General features: G+C 38.3%; 1 long non-coding RNA gene across 1 annotated transcript; it reads right to left on the bottom strand.

Annotated features, from left to right (window-relative positions):
* LOC125257098 lies at positions 1 to 23944 on the bottom strand. The gene is made up of 3 exons (XR_007182242.1): positions 23574 to 23944; positions 13250 to 13385; positions 1 to 4657 (listed from the first exon to the last, which is right to left on the bottom strand). It is a non-coding gene; the product is annotated as an uncharacterized LOC125257098 (long non-coding RNA).
* Between the last annotated feature and the right edge of the window lie 2534 nt (positions 23945 to 26478).

Raw genomic sequence — 26478 nt, 5'->3', positions numbered from 1 at the left:
CCTAAAAACAAGAAAATTATTTTTACTTGTCAAGAAAATGCTTCTTGATTTAAGAACTTTAAGATATTTTGACTAGAAACGAGACAAAAACAGAATTTTTTGCAGTGAATTGTTCATTGTTCATCCATATGAAGTAACTACTTGAAGTTTCCATTTGTGTCCCAAATGCACTGAATTTTTAGGATTTTTTAATACTAATAAAATGTAGTCTCATATGTTTGTCAATTCACTGTTACTGGAATAAAAACGTTAAAATCGACCTCTGTGTTTGATTCTTGTAAACAGCAGTGCTGGTATCCATGCACATATAAGCATGAAATAAATGTTCGAAACCCTGAATATTCGTAGCTTTTTCCATCTCTTGTTGACCCACACAAAAGCAAAAATCCCTGTGATTACATACGATTTACACAGAGATGGTGGTTAAGTACGATGCATTAAATGACATGCCACACTGGAAAAAACTCATAAGCTGCACCAAAAGGTCAGATCTGAATAAATGTATGCGTGTTGGGACGGTGACAAACTCAACCACTGCTGCTGCCAGAACATCTTAGATTTGAAAATGATCAAGAGTTCAAAACCTCTGCGCTCAGCAGAGGTACAAGGGTTTGCTCCAGATTCGAATAATTCATAATGCCCTAACTTGCAAACTGTATTAGTATCATCTTATGCAAGCTATTATGAATATAGCCAAAAACTGTGTTGCTGTATGTTTGTTTGTGGTCAGTTATGTCATAATTAGGCTATCAGAGTCCGAAGTTCACAGATCCTCACATTGAGCACCAGCACCATTTTGTTTGAAAAAGGGGTACTTGTAACCCAAGGACTCTTGGGTGTATTCAAATGGCGCATGAGATGTGTAAACACAGCTGTGAGAGTGGAATGGAGATTCTGGGTTGTAAGGACAGACCAAAGCTCCTGCTGAATCTCTTCATCCTAGTCCTGCTGGCTTCAGACCGCTGGCCTTAGGCAGATACATGACTAAGAGCCCACTTAAACCCACGTTAGTGTAGTTTACAGCATGAAGGGTGTTTGCAGTTGCGCTGAGCACAATGTGATTTGCGACCAAATTGATTGGAGATCGCAGTTCTGTGAAACAGCTGCACTTACATGCTTTTTCCCAGAGAAGTTTTGTTCGTTACACAAGAAAATCACCCAGGCGTATTATTTGCCAAGGAGAAAAACATCAAACGAGTCGACCTTCTGATACTCTGCATATTTAGTTTTAAGGTCAATGTTATTTGCACTTACTCAGTGTTGTGTTACTAATGTACTAAAATCACTTTTTAGACAACTTTGAGACAAACTAAGGCACCTTAGAATCATTCATCTGACCTTGGCCGTGACCTTGTCAGTATTTGCTGTCCAAGCATGACCGGTAATATCAGAAACTTGCCACGTCATTACAGACACATTCATCTTTACAGAAAAAACGAGTCGAAGTAATGGTTATTCCAATTGCTTTTCAATCTGCATAAGTCATTTCCTCATTTCTTGCGAACCCTTGTAAAATATTCCAGTGGGACAGCAGCAGCAGCACAGACAAACCGAGATCACATGGTGCCACATGCTGAGTCAGTAACGCAGGACGACTGCGACCGTTTATTCACCCAACATAAGCCAGTGATTGTACTGCAGTGCTGAATTGCATTTTAAAACAGTTTAGCACTAGAATGGCCCGTTTACCAGCCGCACTTTTTCCTTGGAGTCAACAAAGAGAGGCAGGTTGCAGTGCAAGCGTTTTGCCTGACAAACAGACCGAAAACAGCAGATACACTTGCGTATTGTGGCACTAAAGGTGTCAATTAACCCCGCCCTGAGAGAGATTCGCCTATCACACAACACACCTGTGAGCGCACCGCATGCTCCTCCTCACACCTTAGGAATAATTTGCATGGAGATGAATATTCTGCTGCTGAAAGCTTGTTTTATTTTTGAAACAAATCACAAATGCATACAACACTATCTGTAAATGATTCGTGTTTAGAATACGCAAATGACTTCTCTGCTGCCGTATCTGGATTTTTGCATTAAAATATGTTAAAGAGGCATGTGACTTGTGACCAAGATGTTTAGTATTTGTGATTTTTGGCTTAAAAATATGAAATAATGTTGACGTCAATCAGACCTGTGTGAAAGCGAAATGTACACTGATGTATTTAAGGATGACAGTTGGAGCATGAATTGTTAACCGGCAGCTTGAAAGAAAATACAAAGCTGAATTTTAATGGAGTTTTTCTAATTCACAGGTCTATCAATTGTTCATTTTTCTCTGTTGGCTTCACTGACCATTGGCTCCAATGGTTAGTAAAAAAAAAAAATATTTTATTTGAAACCAATGAATCTTGTACAAAATAAATGAAAATTTGATCGACACTGTGTTAGACACCCAGGAGGAGACTTGTGGCATATCCATCACATGTATAATACAGTGGCCCCAAAAAGTAGTGGGAATGCTTGTTTGATTTTCATTCTATTAGATATCAAATATCAAACCTAGTGGGATCTGCAAACAAAATGAAAACTTTTCTGTGAACTAACTTTTCAACTTTATTGACTATCCATCCAACCATCCATCCATCGTACAGGGATAATTTGGCCAGAATGTTTTTGATTGACTTCATTGGATGGACTCTTCTTTTATGGTACAGTGAAGAAAGTTATACAGGTTTTGTATGACATAAGGGTGACAGAATTTTCATTTTGGGGTGAACTATCCCTTTTAAAAAAGAAAGTGTTACACTGTAAAAAAAAAAAAAAAATCGAAGTTGTAAATAATTGGAGTATGTTTTACAAGAAAATACGATCATAGTCTTTCTACTTGAAAATGTCACATTTAATGAAATGCGTTACTTGCAGTTTCAATTTACTAGCAATTTCTGAATGAAAACTTTCAAAATAAATCCTACAGCATTTTTCAGTGTAGGCTACACTGTACAATATAAAGTCGTTATACCTTTCCAGTTTTTTATTTTTAAATTCTGAAGCTTGGAAAAACTGAAAAACAACTGTCTTCCATGTATTTTAGTGGACACAGTTCACACAGGTGTTCAGATTAACCAATTCTGTTCCACTAACATCTGACAACCAGTACTTTTTGTCCCTATTTGATCTATTATCGTATATATATGGGTAATATGAAAGAAATTCGAACGTACAACATTTTACTGTGGCATACCAGCGTCAGCTGCATCGCTGGCATCATTTTTTGTAAAATATTTCATGTGAAAAGTGTGCTTGTGCTATATCTTTCTTTAAAATGAATGTTATTTGGTTAGATATTTTGTTATGTAATACAAAAATATTGTTTTAAAAGTCCAAATGCTTGGGCTTTCACTGTGCACAAAACCTCTTCTTTCCTTGAAAAAGTAATCTCAGCCTTTTATACCTAGTACTTCCAAGAGGTTTACTGCTCAAAAGTGTTTAGGCCTTGATCTTAGCTCTTCGACTACCTCTGTAGAACCTGGAAAAATAGATCAAATGTTTGTTTTGTTAACAAGTGCTTTGTAAGCTAGGAACTTTAACATTCAAGACCTTCAGTTTTTTTTCCTTGTGCTTCCCTACCAGTTGCATTTGGATTCAATCCATGGACGAGTAATAGTCTTATCTGACATGAATCTTTCTGAGATTCTGCAGGACAACAAAAAATATGACGCATCCTGTAAAACAATAACCGAGGGGCCAAAGCAATTTTTACCATTTCCCCTGGTATTCTTTCTGAGAGGCTGTTGTTCTACTATGTGCAGTGGCCTGATCTGAATCAGGCACCGCATCACTCATAGCTGACAAATAGATGGCATTCCCATGCCATTTATTTTCAACTAACTCTTGTGTGACAGATGCACCCTGAGCAAAGACGCCTGTGAGTGAATGTTAATGGAAGAGCTCTTTTTCACCTGGCCTGTTCTTCCCAGTGTGAAAGCTTGCTTACATGAACAGCATAGCCTAATCATTCAGAAGCCCTCATTCAAGGTCTCCCTGGGAAAAAAAAGTCTTCTCGTCATCCTTCTTCAAAAGATGATGAAAGAGGAGGCCTTAAATGTATAGAATGGAGACATTTAAAAGTGCATAGTGTTGTGTTTTGCAGTATGACAATATGGGATTATTATTATGTCCAAATACATAGTATTTGAAAAAACAGTATGCAAAAAGTATCCAGATGACCTACTACTTTCGCAGAGATTCTAAAATGTGCATTCGAGGGACACTTTACTATCCCATGCCATGTGAGAGGGTTTATAAGTAGCAGTGAAGCAATGCAACTGACGCTGGTACGCCACATGCAGTAACGTTGTAAATCCGAATTTCATTCATATTACCCATATTTATACAATAAATTCAGATGTAATACCTATTCGAATGCACCAAATGATTCAGGAAGTGACAAGTTTTTACTGATTCATTTAGTGACAAGTTTTTGAATCATTCACACAACCAATTCTTTCAAAAAGATCCATTCAGAAACAAATCAAGCAAATATCTTTGAGTGATTCACCAAATAATTTACTCCAATTTTTTTTTTTTAATATTTACTCAGCAGGAACGCAGGAACCAGGAATCTCATATGTAAAAATGAGAAAAGCTTGCAGGCTTTCGTCCGTCCACCGCCCGCAGCCACAGCGTCTTCTGACTGGGCATCAAACTGACTGGGTTTCTAGAGAGAAAAGGTTTTGTGAAAAAAGTGGAAGACTTAAACACAAAGTGTGTAAAATAAACTGTTAAAAGGATTTGATGATCACTAGTGATAGTATTTTATTCTGTGTCGTCATCATTCAGGTTCGATTTTAGCTTTAATGACCTTATTTTTTTTTTTTTTTTTTTTTGACAAAGCAGTTGAAGAATCTAGTGGACTGCTGAGTCGCTTTCACCCCAAAATGGCGGAAGCATAGGGCTGCTGGGCGCTGGTGTTGCAATGGAACGTTCTATTGAGTTTCACTTCTTTGTCGATATCAAGAACACATCCAGGTACTTTCATGCGTCCTCTGTCCTTGCGTTCTTGAGTATTGGAATTGAACTTCGAGGGTTGATTATGTTGTAAAGCGTGAACACAAGGACGCAAGATAGCTTAAGGACGCATATTGAGAAACAGCCTCTGTGTTGCTCGAAGAAGTGCAATGGTGGCTTTGTTTGAAAATATTTCCATTGGTGGGACAAAAATAGACGATGTAACTGGCAATATTGTCTAAAATTTAAAGGGGGGTATAATGTTATTTCATGCATTCTGTCTTATTTACACTGTTAAAGAGTTGGATTCTCATGCTAAACATGACTAAAGTTTCAAAACATGAGTTGGACATAATGACGGAGTATTTCTGTGCCAAAAATACTCTTCCAAATCCTCACGAACTTCGGGGTCTTTTTTTCAAGTATGTGCCTGTGTGACATCAGAATGGTCGGAATCTTTGTACAGGCACTTCTCCTGGAAGAGCGCGCACGTCGACCAGAGCAAGAGCGAGAGCACGCCCATCAACGCGCTTCGTTCGGCTTTACGGAAGTCATCAGCAGCGCTGCACAGGACTTGCTCGAGAAAGATTTGTCACTTTGTTTTTAGACCACGAAATCAACAATGTCACCAAAGAAGCGTGTTTTTGGTTGTGAGGGAAAGATAACCTTGCTTCCCAAAGAACCCAGTGGAGCTGAAAGATTTGTGCTCAAGCATTACATTGATGCACTCTTGATATTTGTTATTAAAGGGATAGTTCACCCAAAAGTGAAAATTCTGTCAGTAATTACTCACCCTCATGTTGATACAACCATGTAAGTCTTTCTTTCATCTTCGGATCACAAATTAATATTTTTGTGATTAAATATGAGCGGTGGAATACTCCTCCATTGGCTTTAAGGGGGCCCAAACTTGTCCGTCCAGAAAGTCAGTGAAGAAAATGTTTAAATAGTCCATGCCACTACAGTGGCTCAACCATACGTTTCTCAAGCGACGATAATACTTTTTGTGCGAAAAAAAACAAACAAAAGAACGACTTTATTCAACTATTCATTTTCTCTCTTGTAGGCCTCTGACGTTAGTTCACGAGAGCTCCATGACGCATGCGCGAGAACTAAACTGACGACGGTCTTATTCTACTACTACTTGTTACTGGCTGCTCACTCCTTAGGAGTATTACCGCCACCTAGTGTTCAAGATGAAGTGCTGGCATAGCCGGAAGCGCTAAACTTTGTTTACAAGCAGGTGAACATATCATAACATATGTATCATGACTTTAACAATTACCACATACTGCTTCCACTTACCTTGTTGGTCTGTATAAACAAGTTGGGCACAGCTGTTGATTTCAGTAATCTTTTTTGTTGAACTGATTTGAAGTCGTCTGGAGAGAAATGTTCACTGCACAACTTCATGCGCTTGATGAAATTAATCGGTAAATTAACATCCCGTTGAACAGCCAGCAGCCATAGATTCAGTCGCTCACAATCATTTGATGGGAAACGGTGAAAGGTAAGCCGTTCATTTTGTGGCAATGTTAAGGCACCTTTACGTTTACTCGTTAGTTTTTCACGATTCGGACATCCAGGAAATGCACACTTTCTAACCATTGTAAACAATTACTTAGAGCGAGACCAAAAGCACGATCAACGTCGAATTCAATAGCTTACATACAGCGCGCGCGTTCACCTGCTTGTAAACAAAGTTTAGCGCTTCCGGCTATGCCAGCACTTCATCTTGAACACTAGGTGGCGGTAATACTCCTAAGGAGTGAGCAGCCAGTAACAAGTAGTAGTAGAAGAAGACCGTCGTCAGTTTAGTTCTCGCGCATGCGTCATGGAGCTCTCGTGAACTAACGTCAGAGGCCTACAAGAGAGAAAATGAATAGTTGAATAAAGTCGTTCTTTTGTTTGTTTTTTTCGCACGAAAAGTATTATCGTCGCTTGAGAAACGTACGGTTGAGCCACTGTAGTGGCATGGACTATTTAAACATTTTCTTCACTGACTTTCTGGACGGACAAGTTTGGGCCCCCTTAAAGCCAATGGAGGAGTATTCCACCGCTCATATTTAATCACAAAAATATTAATTTGTGATCCGAAGATGAAAGAAAGACTTACATGGTTGTATCAACATGAGGGTGAGTAATTACTGACAGAATTTTCATTTTTGGGTGAACTATCCCTTTAAAATAACCATAGAAACTGATAGTTTCAATCAATTTTTTATTGGTTAAAATGAATGGAGGATATCTTGTGTTTTTCCGTGGCTGCTCGAGCCCTCAGGATCATTGCTTATGGTTTAACAAGGCCCAGTTCAACGCTGGACTTACAGATCGTTTGAAATTGAAAGATGAAGCGCTCACAGCAGTAATGATCTTGGTCACGAGTCGGAACCGCAGGTGGTGAGTAAAACTGCATCAAATGTCTGTTTTGTTGGCAATAGGTGCCTAAGTGCATACAATGTAAACAATACGAACATAGTGAATTCATAAATTCATTGTTCATCATTCACTATACGCTATATTCAATATAGTGATTCAAAAGTTATCCATGGATAATGCGATGGTGTATTGTGTGTGTTTAAATTTAGCTGACCAAGACGATCTAAAATCTCCGCTCACACGACACGCCTCCAGGCGCTCGGCTGTTTTCGGAAAGACTCAGTACAGCGTATGTATCTTTTATAAATATGATGAAACTAAAGACTTTTCGGCAATATGAAGGATGCTATACTACTGTATAGGTACTTAAGTTTAACATGAGATTGGCAGAAACTGTGTGTGATACCCCCCCTTTAAGTTATTCTGTATTAACGTTTTGTAATAAAAGCAATATCACACTCGTAATAGTGCGGTCAAGACCATAGCATTCTGCGACGTCTTCATTCTCAATGTAATATTGTAATGTGATAATGCACTGTACATTATCACAAAATAACCCCTCTGGCCTTACCTCCTTGTCAGAGTTTTTTTTTGCAATAATGACCAGCTGACTTCACCTACTTGCTTACTTAATGTAGTCATGCCAGAGGAGAAATAGGTGTGTAATGACATAAATGAGGAATGCTTGAAAGATTGCAGCTTGTTTGCTTTGCATTTGCTAGCAATATCCCGAGGACATCCCAGTGTGCTAAGAAAGCCCATGTGCTCTCGTGCTGCTGGTTGTTTTCTTAAGCATGAAAACAAAAGTGTTCGCCTGAGGGAGAAGCAGCTGTCACCAGGGATATGAGCTGGCACACAGTTAAGGGAGCAATTCCCAAATCTGCTATCAATATTTTACTCTGTACAAACCAGTGAGATGTTTTTATGCATGTTAAGGGAGCATGTTGTCTGTGCTGGTAAATAAAATAGGTACTATAAAATTAATATTTCAATATGAGCTACAAGTACCATCAACAACAATACATCAACTCTGCTCCAGTGGATGGCTATCATTAAAAAAAAAGGCTTTTTTCTTTATGATGTCAAGACAGTTGCATCACCTTCACATTTTTTGACTTTACACTCCATGGGCCTCATTTATAAAGCATGCGTATGCACAGGTTTGATCTTAGAGTGTGTGTACGCTTAAATCCACGCCAACGCTCATATTTATAAAAATGATCTTTGATGTGGAAAAGTGCTTAGAGCCACGTCAGGGTCTGAGCAGATGTATGCACTTTTCCTGGTCAGATTACTGCAGGTGTCGCATATCTGGTATTTCTGTTTCCCCTGTGACCCAGTTTTCCCCAGTCTGATTAGTTCACTTGTTCCACCTGTGTCTAGTTAATTATCTCATCACCTTGTTTAGTTCCTTTTGTTAGTCTCTTGTATAAATACCTAGTGTTCTCCTTCACTCCTTGTCCGTTCTCATTTGTGTGTACATGCTGTCATCCCTAGTAGTTATCTCATGTGTATTATTAAAGTATTGCTCATATCGTTATGTTCGTCTCTGTCGTGCCTAGCTATACAGCAACTGTAACAGAAGAACGGACCGATACAGTTTATTTTGCGGCGTTAATTTTCTTTTTTTTCCGTCACCATGGAACCTGCTGTTTCTCTCTTGTGCCTGGAGCAGAAGGACCGCTACCTGGAAGAACACACCCTGGACTTTTTGGAGTTAGCATTCCTCACACACTATCCTGATACTAGCGGTCCCGTGCACGCCTCCCAGGGAGAGGTCCACGAGAAGATTTCGCCGCATGTGTGGAGTGGGTGCTGATAAACAACAACTCGGCGTTCACCATCGGCCCAGCAGAGCCTATCAGCACCACTCCACCAAACCCAGCGCCCAGTCAGCCTATGCCCAGCCAGAGGGAGCTGAATCCTGATTCCACCGCAGACACGGAGCCTGCGCCTGCCATGGAGAAAGTGCCAGCGAGCCCAGCTGAGCTGTGCTTTACCCCGGAGCTAAAGCCTGTTATGATGTCTGACCAGGTGAGTGAGTCGGCAACAACGCCCGTCCCCGAGGGAGTTTTAGTGGAGCTTGAGGGCTCGGAAAGAAGCCCGCCTACACTCCCGCTGCTGAGTGCAAAAGCCATATGGACACTGGGAGACAATTTAATTATCTAGAGGAGGATTTAATAGACTGGTTTTCTGAGGTAATTTCTGCAGACACCCCTGTATCTCCTGTGCCCTATGTATCTCCAGCGTCTCCTATGTCTGCTGATTGCCCGCCCAGCCTCCCTCTCCCACCTCCTCTATTTCACCAGCCTACTTCTACTGCTGTGACTCCTCTGGTTCCTGTCCGCCCCTCATCTCCTCCTCAGCCACCTCTTCACGATGCTGCGGATTCACTGCGGGGCTTCCAGTCTCCTGCATGGCCTTGGCGTGAGAATCCCGTCTTCACCTCCAATCACAGAAACCCGGACTCCACCTGGGTCCTATGACCCGTTGGCTTCGCCTTGGCTCATTGCGCCCTCAGCTCCACTGTGGCACGTCATCCCACCTGCTCCACCAGGCTTCCTCGTCTCACCGGCTGCGCTTTGGTCAGGCATCACCCTGGTTCCACCTCGGGATTTCTGGCTGCCGGTTACACCTCTGCCTTCCATCCCTCTGGCTCCACCGGGCTCCGCCTTCCCTCCAGCTCCTCCGTTATCCTCGGTCGCACTGGTTCCACAGCGGTCTTCCTTTGCCCCATCTTCGCCTCAGTCCCATGAGCCGTCAGCTCCGCCACGGCCCTCCGGACCTTCGGTGTCACCCAGGCTCCGTGTCTCTTCGGCTCTGACTGGTTCTCCACCGTGGCTGGCAGCGTCGCAGGATGAAGTACCCCTGTCTCCTCCATGGCTCCTCCCTCCTGCACCACTGCCAAGGAACATCATGCTGACTGTGGCCTGGGTCATCATCTGGCTTCCTCTGCTCCAGGCTGTCCCCTGGTTCCTCCCACCCTCCACTCCCCCTTGGACTGTTCTTATTTTCTGTGGACTTTTGTTTTACTCCTCCGCCATTTGCCCTCCCTCCCTCCTTCCCTCCTCTGTTGGACTCTGATGGCGCGCCTATCCGGGAGGGGGCGAACTGTCACATATCTGGTATTTCTGTTTCCCCTGTGACCCAGTTTTCTCCAGTCTGATTAGCCTATTGCCAGTCTAGTTAATTCTCATCACACTCAAAAAAATGATTCTAGCTGCTTGCTCAGTTTATTTAAATAAAATAAGCTGAACCAACACAAATCTTTAGTTTTTTACTTAATTGGCATTTGCACTCAATTGTATTATGTTAAATGAAATTAAATTTGCAAAATGTTAGGTTAACCTAAACCATTTGTGTTGAGACTACACAAATCATTTATGTTGCGTTGATTGAAACTGGGCAGAGGATTTCTAGTTCCCAGCATGCTTTGCGTAGGGATAGATCGGGACAGTAAATGTTGAAATTAAGTGCTGTTTAATGTGTTTTTTAGTAAAGGGAAATACCTTTTAAAGTTTGATGTTCAGTTATATTTGACATTTAAAAGAGTTTATGTCAATTTTTATGAGGTTACCATTATGCTGAAGTGTAGACCTTGCGGTTAGGCTATGGGTGGCTACATGGAATAAATCTATGTTGTTCTCAACAAGCTTTAACTGTGCTAAAGGCAGTGATGAGAAGTTCTTTACCTGATCATTACTTGCATGCTACAAATGTTTCGCAGAAAACTTAAGTAACTCTGCACAAGGGCACCAGTCTGAATCGCAATAGCACTGGTTGGATCAACAAGAGTGAATTATGTTCAGGAAACATTCACAGAATATGTCAAATGAAACTGGTGTGATCTGGTTCAGTTAGGATGAATTTTACTCATCAGTACAATTAACCTAGCTTAAGTTCAAATAAATCAGTTCAACTGTGTGGAAATAGGTGTCATAATTGAATTAAGTTAGACCAACAAGTTATTTTTTTGAGTGCACCTTGTTTAGTTCCTTTTGTTAGTTTTTTTTTGTGTGTGTGTGTGTGTGGTCTCCTTCACTCCTTGTCCGTTCTCATTTGTGTGTACATGCTGTCATCCCTAGTAGTTATCTCCTGTGTATTATTAAAGTATTGCTCATATCGTTATCTTCGTCTCTGTCGTGCCTAGCTATACAGCAACTGTAACAGCAGGTTTTTGGAAATCTAAGCTATTCTTGCAGTTCGCCAAGGATTTGTACAATGACTGGTGATCTTTTATATGTAAATGACATTAATTTAGTTTCATTTAAAACGCAGAGAACTGAAACCATTCAGCTGCGCGCAAGTTCAAGATCATTTGCGATTTATAGATGTACGCTCATTTTCTGTGTGTACATTCATTCTATGAATCACAAGTACGCACATCGGAGAAATGATCGTAAGATCAAATTTAGGACGGTTTCTGCGCAACATTTTATAAATGAGGCCCCTTGAAATTATCAAAATGAGTATTAATTCAAGTCACTGTATGTATGAATTGCAGTTTTTTTTTTTTTTTTTTTTTTTTTTTTTTTTTAAATACATTAGTTGTGTCATGTCATTGACCCATAGATGTACAGTGAATTTAATGAAAATCATTATGCAAACGCTGTCCAGCGAACACACACACACACAAAGTATCAATTACGCAATTTATTGATACTTTTTGGTAATTTCATTAATTAATTCACTATCTGACAACATAACTATACGCTGTCCCAAATGGCACCCTAAACACTTGCGGTCTTCCTACAAGTCCGCACTTTTGTGACGCAATGCCGCTTTGACTGTCGGGAAGAAGTCATCTGAAAAGCAAAAGTGCGCATTGAGGGTGCATATCGACCTAAAAGGGGGCGCTCATGAGCACCCTTCTGAAACCTAAAATGACATATGGGACCGTAAATGCATATGAAATGTGCCATTTGGGACAGGGCCAATGAAGTAATACACAACGCTATGAGCACAGTATAATGGCTGACAGGACAAGAAAGTTCATTTTTCTGAGGTGAGAGACATTTTATTTCGTAATGTTACACAAATAATGTTAGAATATGACACTGACATATATATGCTGCATCTCATTTTGGAGGCTGTGTCCTCCGGAGATTGCATTGAAGGCTACATGAAGGCTACATACGTCATCGAGGCGGTCTCACTTAAGAAAAGTAGCCATTAGATTGCAAAGTAACAAAGAAATTACAGTATTATATTATGGTTACTTCTCTTAAATAAGACATTCTTGATGACGTATGCAGCCTTCAAATGCGACCTACGGAATCAACATGTCTTTTGCAGGCACTCTACGTAAACTACGTTTGACAGAAGTGTCAACAGCTTTCATGCATGTCTTTCAAAATAAAAGTCTTGCATAAGAAAAAAATAGAATTATGTTTGTTGTTGTTTCTTTGACTGCACACTCCGCAACCCACTCAAAATGGCCTTGCCACCCACCAGCTGAGAAACACTGCAGTAGTATATATTTTACAGTGAAAAGTAACCACTTACTTGAACTCTGCTCTTGAACAAAATGTCGACAGTTTGAATGCAAATAAGCTTAATAAGGTTTCAAAGCAAGAAAGGTAAGAAGTGCTGCATGGAATATTTAAACTCAACATTTCTTTTCTTTTTAAAACAGAGGGAGGTTAAGCAGAAAATAGTTCCAGCAGCGCAAATGCAACTGCTTGACAGCAGGTGGATCTTAAAAGTAGTGCACAGACTGTGTCTATTTTTATCTTAGATCATCAATAACCCTCATTACGCAACATGATACCATCTTGTTTTCTTGTCACATAAACAGATGTGTGAAATCAAAGTGCTCTGAGCCATTCTGTCCACAGGCATCCCTGAAAAGTTGCTTCATAGAAGTAGAGTTAAAATAAACAGGATTTAAATGATCTTTATTCATTTTTTTTAAGAAAATCACCTCTCCTTGTGTGCAACTGAAACGTGATTCTCGTCTCGATTTCAGGATCAGGTCCACTGTTCCCACTGGGTGATTTTGTTTGTAATGCAGCCCAACAAATGTGCCATGACAGATGGGACATAAAACCCCAAATCCTCTGTTAAAAAAAAAAAAGATGATAAAAAGGAGTGTGTGAATTCACATTTTAGCTTCAGAGGCAGAACAAATGCTATTTCTGGATCATCTAAATGAACTATCAATCTGTCAGAAAGCATGACTTCTAATTGAGCTTTCAATGGAAATGTTCTACCCAGTTTTGAAACTAAATCGAGGAAATGGGAAAATCTGTCGGATGATGTGACAGCCCAAGGTTTCTAAGGATATCTTCAAAAGTGCTGCTAATGAAGTACATACTTTTAAGCCCATCAATCATAACTGACAAGACATTAGTGTTTTAAAGATACAGTAGTAATTGCTAAGCAGGCAGAAGTCGAAGAATGTGGCTTTCGGTGTCAAAGTAACATGTTTTTGCCTTGTGACCAAATCACGACGAGCCCTTGATTTTCAGTCTGGCTGTGCAATGCCCTGCTGGGTGCTTTTAAAGTCATGCCTTTTACAGAGAGCACAACGGGGTTTTGATCAGATAACAGCCCCTCATGTTAAACATGCCCTTCCCTGATTTAAAGCGCTGTCATCTCTTTTAAAAAATGCTTTCATGATGTCATGGAAGCCATTTCATTAAGGGCATCATTGCCATTTATAGCAGCCAATGGAATAATCAGTACAGTACAATTACTGGGGAAACAAGCTTCTAGTAGTTCTCGTGACTGGCTGATCCATTAAGGCTCAAATGAGGAGCAAACAGGGAATCGTTTGCTCCTCATTTTTCATGAATCGAATATCCAAGGGAGATAGGGGTAAGCTGTGTTGGGTAAGTTGAATCATTGGGTGTACTTAAATACAAATATGCACATGAATGAGTTGTTTAAAGGGTTAGTTCACCCAAAAATGAAAATTCTGTCATTTATTACTTACTCTCATGCCGTTCCACACCCGTAAGACCTTCGTTAATCTTCAGAACACAAATTAAGATATTTAGTTGAAATCCGATAGCTCCGTGAGGCTTTCATAGGGAGCAATGGACACTTCCTCTCTCAAGATCCATAAAGGTACTAAAAACATATTTAAATCAGTTCATGTGAGTACAGTGGTTCAATATTAATATTATAAAGCAACGAGAATATTTTTGGAGCGCCAAAAAAACAAAATAATGACTTATTTAGTGATGGCCGATTTCAAAACACTGCTTCAGGAAGATTCAGAGCGTAAATTAATCAGTGTGTCGAATCATGATTCAGATCACGTGTCAAACTGCCAACGGCTGAAATCACGTGACTTTGGCGCTCCGAACAACAGATTCGACACACTGATTCATCTGTGCTCCGATGCTTCCTGAAGCAGTGTTTTGAAATCGGCCATCACTAAATAAGTCGTTTTTGGCGCTCCAAAATATTCTCGGCGCTTTATAATATTAATATTGAACCACTGTACTCACATGAACCGATTTAAATATGTTTTTAGTTCCTTTATGGATCTTGAGAGAGGAAGTGTCCATTGCTCCCTATGGAGGCCTCACTGAGCCATCGGATTTCAACTAAAATATCTTAATTTGTGTTCCGAAGATTAACGAAGGTCTTACGGGTGTGGAACGGCATGAGGGTAAGTAATAATTGACAGAATTTTCATTTTTGGGTGAACTAACCCTTTAAGGAATAGTGCATTATTCATATTTTTACATCAACTAGGAAACCAACTAGGAAAATATGTCATCTCTGAAATATGAAGCAATTTTCAACATTTTTTGAAACATAAGTGTTAAATTGTTAATAGAAATACAAGTCTGCGAAGTTACTAAAAGACAGAACAAATTAAAATATTATCATTTCACATTCTATCCATCAAGGTTGCAGAGAAATATGAAATATCACTCCCTTCATGCAGTTCCCCAACTTGCGGTATAGCTTCTTCAGTAAATCATTTTATGGGGGAAAAAAAAAACCTTTATAATTTTCTTTCAACTGTGGGATTTTCTGTGCCAGCGCCCTTCAGATTCTTTGAAGAAATTTGGCTCCCAATTCACGTTCTTCAACGAAAAAGTATTTCGTGCATTTCGATTCAAAGCTATTCACTATTTGTTGAGCCACTGGGCATCTGGCACATTTTCCCCACAGCTTTGAGGCAAATGCTTCATTTAATAATTCATGCTAATCTTTAGCCACATAATTATACATTGGCAGTTCACCAACATGCATATTTTTAGATCTTTATACTTTTGCTTTGACATAAATCTCATTTTATTTGTCAGAAAATGTACTTTGACATACAAAAAGTTTTAAGCATGACAAAAACCTTCCTCAAGTGTATCTGTCAGTTACAGGCAGCTGTAGCTATTTGTAGCACTTATTCCACATAGGACTTATACATACAACTCACTCCGAGTTCAATTTAATTCATTTGACACTAGTGAAATGTGAGTCCTTGTTTTCTAGATGAGTTAATGGATGAGTAATTGTATTTGTTTTGTAGTATTGGGAAACTCAATACACCTTTGCACTGTGTCTCATCTTTAATGAGGCGACAGCAACACAATGGACCTGGATGAGCATGACTGGCCTTGACCGACACAGACGTGTGTTTCACCCTCGCTAAGTGAGTGAGTGAGTGAAATCTATACATCATATTGATCCTTACCTCTGGGTCATAGCGGTTAAGCTCGAAACCAAAAGGTCTGGCACTGTAACAACGAACCAACAGTGCCATGTAATTGCTCCAGTCAGAAGCTACGTGTTCATTTTTAGTCACTGTTATGTCATAAAAGCTGTCTTTGATAATCACAGAAATCTGATATTCATGGAGTGCTATGGGAATGAACAGTAAATTACCAGTTTTCTGATAACCACAGAAAGCTGTTGTAATTTATAGTACCGTTCAAAAGTTTGAGGTCAGTACGATTTTTATTTATTTGGTAAAGAAATGTAATACTTTTATTCAGCAAGGACGCATTAAATTGATCAAAAGTGACACTAACGACTTTATTAGATACAAAATAATAAATGCTTCTTTTGAACTTTGTATTCATCAAAGTATCCTGAAAATAATCTATCATTGTTTTCTCACAAATATTAAGCAGCACAACTGTTTTCAACACTGATAATAATAAAATGTTTCTTGAGCAACAGAATGATTTCTGAAGGACAGCCTGGTCTCATTGTTAATACGTAACTTTCAAAGACACAAAACGTATATTTTTGTATGTTTGGATAGGTGCTGAAACATACAATATAGACATATTGGCAGCATTTAAACGTAGCATTATTACGTTTTTACAGCAAAAAAATCTAAAATATTTACGAATGTTTCATGCCATAAAGGTATATGTATAATTTCTCTTTTTATCATTATATAGATAAATGTAAGATCCTTAAACCCCACCTCGAACTGAATCACAGTCATCTCTGGCGGTAATAGGGTACAGAGCAGAATTTAACTTATTAATCCTTACCAAAGACTATAGAATAACACAAGACGTGTCACTCGTATTGTTTTGAATGGGAGAAAGTGTAATGCGCAATATGGCGGAATAAGTCCCGCCTTCTAAATAAGAGCCAATCGCCGACTGGTAAAGTCATCGCGTCACTTCAGCGGCCGTTAGAATCACCGGTTTCTATAGAAACAGTCAGACGCGCATTTAGGTCTGCGCATGCGCATTAGCTTGATCCAGCCTGAAAAATAGTTTTTTTTTTGTCATGATTCGAGCGTTTAGAAACTAAATTTATGAGCCGGTTGTTGTTAGATTTCATTGGTGATTTCAAATATGAAATTTAATCGTAAGGTTGGTGAACAGTTTTGGAGATTTTGATGTTTCCCCATTCAAAGTGATTGCATGATGCCCAGGATGCCCGAGAGGCGTTTCAAAGATGGCCGCCGAGTGAAATGACTTGTCTTAAAGGGACTTTGGTTAACAACTTTCAAATTTGAATCATAATAATGAGCGCAGGATCTGACTATGACGGTTGCTGCTGAGAAATCGTCAGATAAAGGGCTGAATTTGGATCTGTTCCTTACAAACATAAGGATTGTAAAGATTTGGAGTACAGTGAACAAATAAAATTGATGTGATTTGTGAATTAATGTTGTGCTTTGGTGTATCTTATGGTTGTATCGTCAGTCGCTGCATAGGAGAAAGCGTAAATTATTTACGTATCCAAGTGTGATTGTGAATGAATTCCCATGTATTAATATTAAAATCGTGGCATTGTTTTTGATTCTGTTGTATTCAATTGTCACAAAAATACATGTTTTTAGTCACATTTATTAAATGCAGTTTATTCATCTACTTAAAGGTGCCCTCGAATGAAAAATTGAATTTATCTTGGCATAGTCAAATAACAAGAGTTCAGTACATGGAAATGACATACAGTGAGTCTCAAACTCCATTGTTTCCTCCTCCTTATATAAATCTCATTTGTTTAAAAGACCTCAGAAGAACAGGCGAATCTCAACATAACACCGACTGTTATGTAACAGTCGGGGTGTACGCCCCAATATTTGCATATGCCAGCCCATGTTCCCAACATTATGAAAGGCATTACACAAGGGCAGCCAGTAACGTCTGGATCTGTGCAGAGCTGAATCAACAAACTAGGTAAGCAAAAAATGGCAGATGGAGCAATAATAACTGACATGATCCATGATATCATGATATTTTTAGTGATATTTGTAAACTGTCTTTCTAAATGTTTCATTAGCATGTTGCTAATGTACTGTTAAATGTGGTTAAAGTTACCATCGTTTCTTACTGTATTCATGGAGACAAGAGAGCCGTCACTATTTTCATTATTAAACACTTGCAGTCTGTATAATGCATAAACTTTATTCTTTATAAATCTCTCCAACAGTGTAGCATTAGCCGTTAGCCACGGAGCACAGCCTCAAATTCATTCAGAATCAAATGCAGACATCCCAACCTGCAAAAAGTCATTTCAGGGAGGTACCCCCCCCCCACCCCCCCCCCCCCCAAAAAAAAAAAAAAAAAAAGGAAGGAGCTATAAGCTATAGGCATATGCAATTATTACTTTTACTATTTATATAAGCTGCTTATACTATTTATGTAAACTGCTTTTATTTATTTTCCATTGCAACTTTAAACAGGTCTAAGGAGTTTGTTGTTTTCATGTAGCCTTGGCAACTTGCCTGAATAATATGCACATGAAATGAAACTTGTCAACTCACCTCACTGATAATTGATTGGTTGATTTGCCGAAAAAGGACATTCGGGATGCTCTCTGTCATACATGCGCTTCGCACACACACGCAAGGTCTCTCTCTCGCTCCCTATCCCTCTCTGCCGTGCGCGCGCTGGTTTGAAACACAGTCTCTATGCGCGCTCTTGCTCGCTCGCTCTAGATTCCGGGAGATTTTAACTAATTTGGAGATTTTGATGTTTCCCCATTCAAAGTGATTGCATGATGCCCAGGATGCCCGAGAGGCGTTTCAAAGATGGCCGCCGAGTGAAATGACTTGTCTTAAAGGGACTTTGGTTAACAACTTTCAAATTTGAATCATAATAATGAGCGCAGGATCTGACTATGACGGTTGCTGCTGAGAAATCGTCAGATAAAGGGCTGAATTTGGATCTGTTCCTTACAAACATAAGGATTGTAAAGATTTGGAGTACAGTGAACAAATAAAATTGATGTGATTTGTGAATTTATGTTGTGCTTTGGTGTATCTTATGGTTGTATCGTCAGTCGCTGCATAGGAGAAAGCGTAAATTATTTACGTATCCAAGTGTGATTGTGAATGAATTCCCATGTATTAATATTAAAATCGTGGCATTGTTTTTGATTCTGTTGTATTCAATTGTCACAAAAATACATGTTTTTAGTCACATTTATTAAATGCAGTTTATTCATCTACTTAAAGGTGCCCTCGAATGAAAAATTGAATTTATCTTGGCATAGTCAAATTTGCGGGCATCAGGGAGCCGCTATCAATATGCGGGAGACTCCCGGAACTTCCGGGAGACTTGGGATGTCTGCAAATGTAAACAATATAACAGTATACAATACTCACATAATCCGACGCATGCATGCCGCATGCATGACGAACACTTTGTAAAGATCCATTTGAGGGTTATATTAGCTGTGTGAACTTTGTTTAGGCACTGTTCAAGGCAAGCGCGAGCTCCGTGGGCGTGGAGCAGGAGAATTAAAGGGCCAGTAGCCCTGAATCGGCTCATTTATAATGATGCCCCAAAATAGGCAGTTAAAAAAATGAATGAAAAAAATCTATGGGGTATTTTGAGCTGAAACTTCACAGACACATTCAGGGGACACCTTAGACTTATATTACATCTTTTTTTAAAAAGTTCTAGGGCAACTTTAATATGAAATAACATTTCTGTTCGTGACTTGTGCTGTAAACTCGTTTCAGAGGATTACATAATGTTAAACAAGACTACACTTTAAAGCCTTAAAATGAATAACATTTCTGTAATTGTTTAACCTTAACCATTTTATAATATTTAGTTTGCTGTGAGAGACACAAAAGATGTTTTATTGCTGTCAATATGTAAGTATTTTACGTTTTAGTGCTAAATACGTCAATATTGTATGTTTTTGTGTGTATGAAAATCTAAGTAAATGTATGTAAAAATACACGTATTCTCATGAGATCACGTTGCGAAGGATTATGTGACACTGAAGACTGGAGTAATGGCTGCTGTCAAAATTCCGCTTTACATTTTAAAATAGATTCATTTTAAATGAGTTTTTACTGTATTTCTGATCAAATAAATGCAGCCTTGGTGCGCATACAGTAAAAGGCTTCTTTAAAAATCATTAAAAAAAAAGTCCTACAAGAAGTCTAATGTGCAGAAAATTACAGGTTTGAACTTTTCATAGCTTTATTTAGATTATAAACAATTAATGAGGTAGGAAGTGTGCCACACCCAACAGATGAGCTACTGCGTGACCGTGAAAGCACAGAGGTTATGGTGGTTATTTAATTAAATATACACTGTACGTTCTCAGCTACTTTTCAACTCCCTAATGACCCAAAATATGTTGAGTGGGAGAGCACTTGTCTCCTCGCCTCATTTGTGTTTATTGCCAAGTTCAGCAAATTTATTCACTGACCTTATTTCCTGCTGCATTTGTTTATCCGATGATTTCAGTTCAAGTAATTATGGCCTTACTCGCATCTTCTAATTTCTAATTTGTTAATACCGAAGAGCAGATGCTCCGGCAGGTAGCCACAAAGAACGGTTACAATCTACCCGCTCGTTTGAAAATGGAGGACGTCTCGGTTTGCTTCAAATCATTATAAATATACCATATTATCCCCTCTGAAAATCCAGCCACACACTGTGAAATGGCAGCGCCAGTGAATCGCAGCAGAGGATTTCCTATAATCATATGGTGTTCTAAAACAAACACAGATGAGGTTGAAGAGTCCTAATGACATTTTAGACACATTTAACAAGAGGGCTGTGGATTGGAAAGGATCTCTCTAACCTGATTTGCAGAGATGAGCCTTCCTTGTTAAGAGGTAATGGTCCCATTTGTAATACAATAAAGGGAATATGAGATTGCTCTCCAAAAAGCTGGGGCTTAATTATATGTAATTAGGCACGTTGCTTTGGGTTGCTTGTACGAGGGGCCAACCCCTGGGTGAAAACGATGTTGTAATAACTCTGAACGTGACAATATTAACATCCAAAATAAAATTATTTTAAAAATGCAACATTGTCTATTCCTATGGGTTATGAATGTTTAATGAGGAAAGGAATGTCATAGAAAAAGGCAGTACTGTGAAAATATGTTTTTGTCAATGTGAACATGGAAATTTCTGCATTAATTGAGGACAAATACGGTTGGGCCTTGACTTTAGATTTAGGGGCGGTTTCCCGGACAGAGATTAAGCCCTAGAATAAAATGGCCCTTTAAACCAGGGCCCGTATTTATCATGCTTCTCAAAGTGCCATTTTAGTGCTGAGAATTCATGAAATTTACTCCTACTTTCAAACTTAAGCATAAAAGCAAGTTATGAAATTTCTTAAAGCTAAGAATCACTCTTACTCTCCCAGTTATTTAAGACAGGGAATTAGGAATTAGGAATTGCCAGTAGGGGTGCTGAGGATACAGAGATGTGTGCAAATCTTTCAAGGGAGCAAGAATGTTTTTGAAATGTTTGACAATGAGCAGTTTATCAAACGGTATCGTCTGGACAGAGCGAGCATCATCTTTTTTTTTTTTTTTTTTGCTACCATTGCCAGCCTTGGATTTGCTTCTCAGTTCATTGCAATTTTAAGCTTCTCTTGATTCATTCCATGTTTTATAGGCAGCCTCTCTGCCAATTCAGATTAGCACAGTTGGTTTTAAATGAATCTGGTTTAATTTAATTCAGGACTCCATAGTTCAGGTTTTACTAATCTGTACTTAATCTGTGTTTCAGAAAGCCATTTTGTAAACCACGATTAACTATTCTAGATTAAGGCCTACCCCTGGCTTAATTTAAACCCTATCTGGGAAACTGCCCATTAGAGAAATTATGTGGCAACTCACTCATATCAATAAGTCTCTTGATGCATTTTAAGATGATAAACAGCAAATGGAATATAAATATAACTTTCATACACTAGATTTTTTCACACTCAAAGTGTTGGAAAAGCATTTTCTTGTTACAAGCCGTTTTTTCTCATTATAAGCATAAACCTGAATTTTAGTACTAGATTTATGCATAAAACAAGAAATAAAAGAACAAAAAACATATATGCTATTTCTTGTAAATAAATCAGTGAATATATAGTACTTGTGTTAAGAATGGTCATGTATTTTTCTTCTGAAAGACAGGAGGGAAAAAGTGAATTTTTTGATTTCGCATCTTCTACTTAAAGAGTTAGTTCACCCAAAAATGAAAATTCTGTCATTAATTACTCACCCTCATGTCATTCCATACCCGTAAGACCTTCGTTCATCCTCGGAACACAAATTAAGATATTTTTGATAAAATCCGATGGCTCAGTGAGGCCTGCATTGCCAGCAAGACAATTTATACCTTCATTGCCCAGAAAGCTACTAAAGATGTATTTAAAACAGTTCATGTGACTACAGTTATTCAACCTTAATGTTATGAAGTGAAGAGAATACTTTTTGTGAGAAGCTTTACGAAACATTTGTTTCGAATCAGTAAATTTCAGTAAATGAGGCTTCGTTATGTGTTAAGTGTTTCGAAATATCAATGGTTCACCACTGGGGGGCGTGACTTTGGTAGTTTGATACATGCTCCAAACCACTGATTTGAAACAAAAGATTCGTAAAGCTTCGAAGCTTCATGAAGTGTTTTGAAATCGCCCATCACAAGATATTGTTGAATAAAGTCGTTATTTTGTTTGTTTTGGCGCACAAAAAGTATTCTCGTCACTTCATAACATTAAGGTTAAACCACTGCAGTCACATGAACTGTTTTAAATACATCTTTAGTAGCTTTCCTGGCACTGAAAGTGTTAATTGTCTTGCTGGCAATGCACTGAGCCATTGGATTTTATCAAACATAAAGGTGTGGAACGACATGAGGGTGAGTAATTAATGACAGAATTGTCATTTTTGGGTGAACTAACCCTTTAAGGAGTTTTTCCTTTTCCCCAGTTGCTTTTGGCTCATAGGGCGCTTTAAAAACGCTATACTCTTCATAAAGCTGGAACAATATGTATTGTAAACAATGCTGTAGAAATAAATTCAATTCATTTGCACATTCATGTGTGTTCTCAGGAGATATTTAACATGCTTGACCTGAAGAGCACCACTATGTTCATGGCTGTTTTATTTTAATTGTGACTAGGCCTTATTGAAGACATACTTTAACCTACTTTTTGCTTATCATGCACTCACATGAATAAATATTTGCATCTCTGAAGAGCAGAGCCTCAGGGATTATCCCAGCAAGTGCAGTACAGCATGTAAGGGTAGAAGTAACACTTGATGTTAAGTGCGTAATCCCTGATCACAGGTGCACTATGCTTCATCAGGTCTCCAGTGAGAGAAACGGAAAAAGAAGTAGCAGAGAAGGTGAAAGAGAGTAAATTAGAGAGAGATAAAGGCGGAAAGAAGGAGAGATACAGTGAATGTGAATAAGACAAACTGACAGCTGTTAGTTCCAGAAAGGCACAGCATGCAAATGTTTCCCTAGGCGGAGAGGTATGGAGTCATGGAGGACAGTCTATTGCTTTAACTTAGCACTGCACTGTGAACGCAAAAATGAAACTCTGTCATAATTTACTCACCTTCATGTCGTTCCAAACCCTGCTCAAAGGAGTTTCTTACTTCTGTGGAACACAAAGGAGAAAATTTGAACAGGTACTGGCTGTTCTCGGCAATGCAGTTACAATAAAAGAAACTTTTTACACTGCAAAAAATGATCATAATTTTAAAGTCGGCATGAAATGGAGTTTGCAATAGTCTTTTCTTCACTATTGTGATGTATATCCAAGTGGACCAGCTTCTCAAACAAGAAAAACTGACTTGATTTTGTCTATCTGGGAATTGATTGGATGGTTGTGATTTGCTATTGCTGTGATCTCATTTGAGTGACAGGTTGTCCCACCCCCTCTCCAGTAAACATGTCATTAGAGAAGAGAAGAGATGATGTTGGGATTTATTTTGATTAAAGATCACAAGGGAACATGATTTTAAAAAAATAATAATAATAATATGCATTGTTTAAATTAATATATTGTTAGCTAATATATACATTGTGTATATGTACATTTCTGAAATTACATAACTTGGACAGTCACCTCTGATAACAGATTACTCTAAATTGTAATGTTGACATGCATTTTCTGTCAAGCTGCTTTGAAATTATATGTATTGTGAAAAACAATTCAAATAAATGTGAAATGAAATGTGCACGAATACATAGTTTATAATAAATACTGCAATATTCCATTAAATAATAATAATAATTTTCAATTAACTCTACTGTTCGTATTAATAAAGTACAGTTGTTGGAAGGGAAAAAGTAAAAGTCCTCTTATAAGTTACAGTGAACACGATAAATTGACATTCCCAGAATTCTCTGGTGATTTTTAACTGAATTAAGTTTAAATAGCTTAGTTTTCCTTTCACTTATGTACATTATAGGGATTTATTTGACATTTTTAGTGAAATTAATGTTTATATTGCATTATTTTAATGTCATGCGTGTTAACATGATGGTGTTTATATTTGTTGACAGCCTAGTACTGTATTTACTTCAGCTTGTGGAAAGGCTACTTGTGATGAACTTTGATTTATCAAATGGCTTTTTCTTTACTTTAAAAAATGATTTTAGTAATTTGGTAGGCCTATATTAATTTTTTACAGTGCAGGGTTCCCACTCTTTTTCAGCGATCATTTTCCAGGACTTTTCCAGGACATTTTCAATTTTACTATGGCAGGAATAAAGATCACACCCTAAAGTGATATATTGCTCTCCAAGTCTTTAAAAGGCGTACAGTTTATTGCCATGACTTAACTATAAAATCAGTTTTTAATATGAGCTCTTAATCATACATTATGACTATGGAAGCTTGTTTCCGCCACAGAATTAAAAAAAAAAAAAAGTCGCAATTACCTTTTTTGTATCTCACCATTCTGACTTTTTTCAGGCAATTGCGAGTTTATATCACAGTTATGCAATTTATAATTCTGACTTTATAACACAATTGCGAGTTGAAAAAAAGTTGCAATTACCTTTTTTATTCAGCAGCAGACACTTCCATAGTTTATTGCCATGACTTAACTATAAAATCAGTTTTTAATTTGAGCTCTTAATAATACATTATGACAAATTGTTCTCGTTACCAGTGTCCATATCATAGCAAAAATATTGGAACTATTTTAGTCTCATTTAACTATTTGAAAATAAAAATATTTGTCAAAGACAAAGTTGATGAACAACAAAGAATCCCATAACGCATAATAGAATATGTGGCAGGTCTACTAGTTAGGCTATTTCTGTCCAGTCAATCAATATAATTTTGGATTCAATCCCAGATTTAAATAAGTTAGTCATTCCCAAAACTTTGCAGTGTGTATACTTAGCAGCATGAAAAACTTTCAAATTGCAAATGGGTTATATACAGATTTTCCTTTTTTAATCACTGCAGCTGTCAGTCACTTCAGTGCAAACTAACGAAGTTCTGCACTGTTGTGAAAACTCCTGTTATAATCAATGAAGTTGGCTACACTGCACAATGAATCCCTTATTGATCTTATATTGCATCAAAATTATTAGTTAGCAAGTTACTGAATTAGGTAGCTGCTAACTAATTAAACGTGCCCTTAATTCAAAAATTGAATTTACCTTGGCATAGTTAAATAACAAGAGTTCAGTACATGGAAAAGACATACAGTGAGTCTCAAACCCCATTGTTTCCTCCTTCTTATATAAATCTCATTTGTTTAAACGACCTCCGAAGAACAGGCGTATATCAACATAACACCGACTGTTACGTAACAGTCGGGGTGTACGCCCCAATATTTGCATAATGCCAGCCCATGATGTTCCCAACATTATAAAAGGCATTAGACAAGGGCAGCCAGTAATGTCTGGAGCTGCACACAGCCGAATCACCAGACTAGGTAAGCAAGAACAACAGCGAAAAATGGCAGATGGAGCAATAATAACTGACATAATCCATGATAGCATGATATTTTTACTGATATTTGTAAATTGTCTTTCTAAAAGTTTCGTTAGCATGTTGCTAATGTACTGTTAAATGAGGTTAAAGTTACCATCGTTTCTTACTGTATTCACGGAGACAAGAGCCGTCGCTATTTTCATTTTTTAAACACTTGCAGTCTGTATAATGCATAAACACAACTTCATTCTTTATAAATCTCTCCAACAGTGTAGCATTAGCCGTTAGCCACGGAGGACAGCCTCAAATTCACTCAGAATAAAACTTTAACATCCAAATAAATACTTTACTCACATAATTCAAAGCATGCATACAGCATGCATGACGAACATCTTGTAAAGATCCATTTGAGGGTTATATTAGCTGTATGAACTTTGTAAATGCGCTGTAATATAGTCGACAGCTGGTGTGGCAGGGAGCACGCAATTTAAGGGGGTGGCGCCAAGTGTAAATCAGTGCATTGTTAATGGTGCCCCAAAATAGGCAGTTAAAAAAATTAATAAAA

The sequence above is a fragment of the Megalobrama amblycephala genome, linkage group LG21 (genome assembly GCF_018812025.1).
Source record: "Megalobrama amblycephala isolate DHTTF-2021 linkage group LG21, ASM1881202v1, whole genome shotgun sequence".
In the NCBI taxonomy this organism is placed as follows: domain Eukaryota; kingdom Metazoa; phylum Chordata; class Actinopteri; order Cypriniformes; family Xenocyprididae; genus Megalobrama; species Megalobrama amblycephala.
This window is presented reverse-complemented; position numbering and strand designations above follow the sequence as displayed.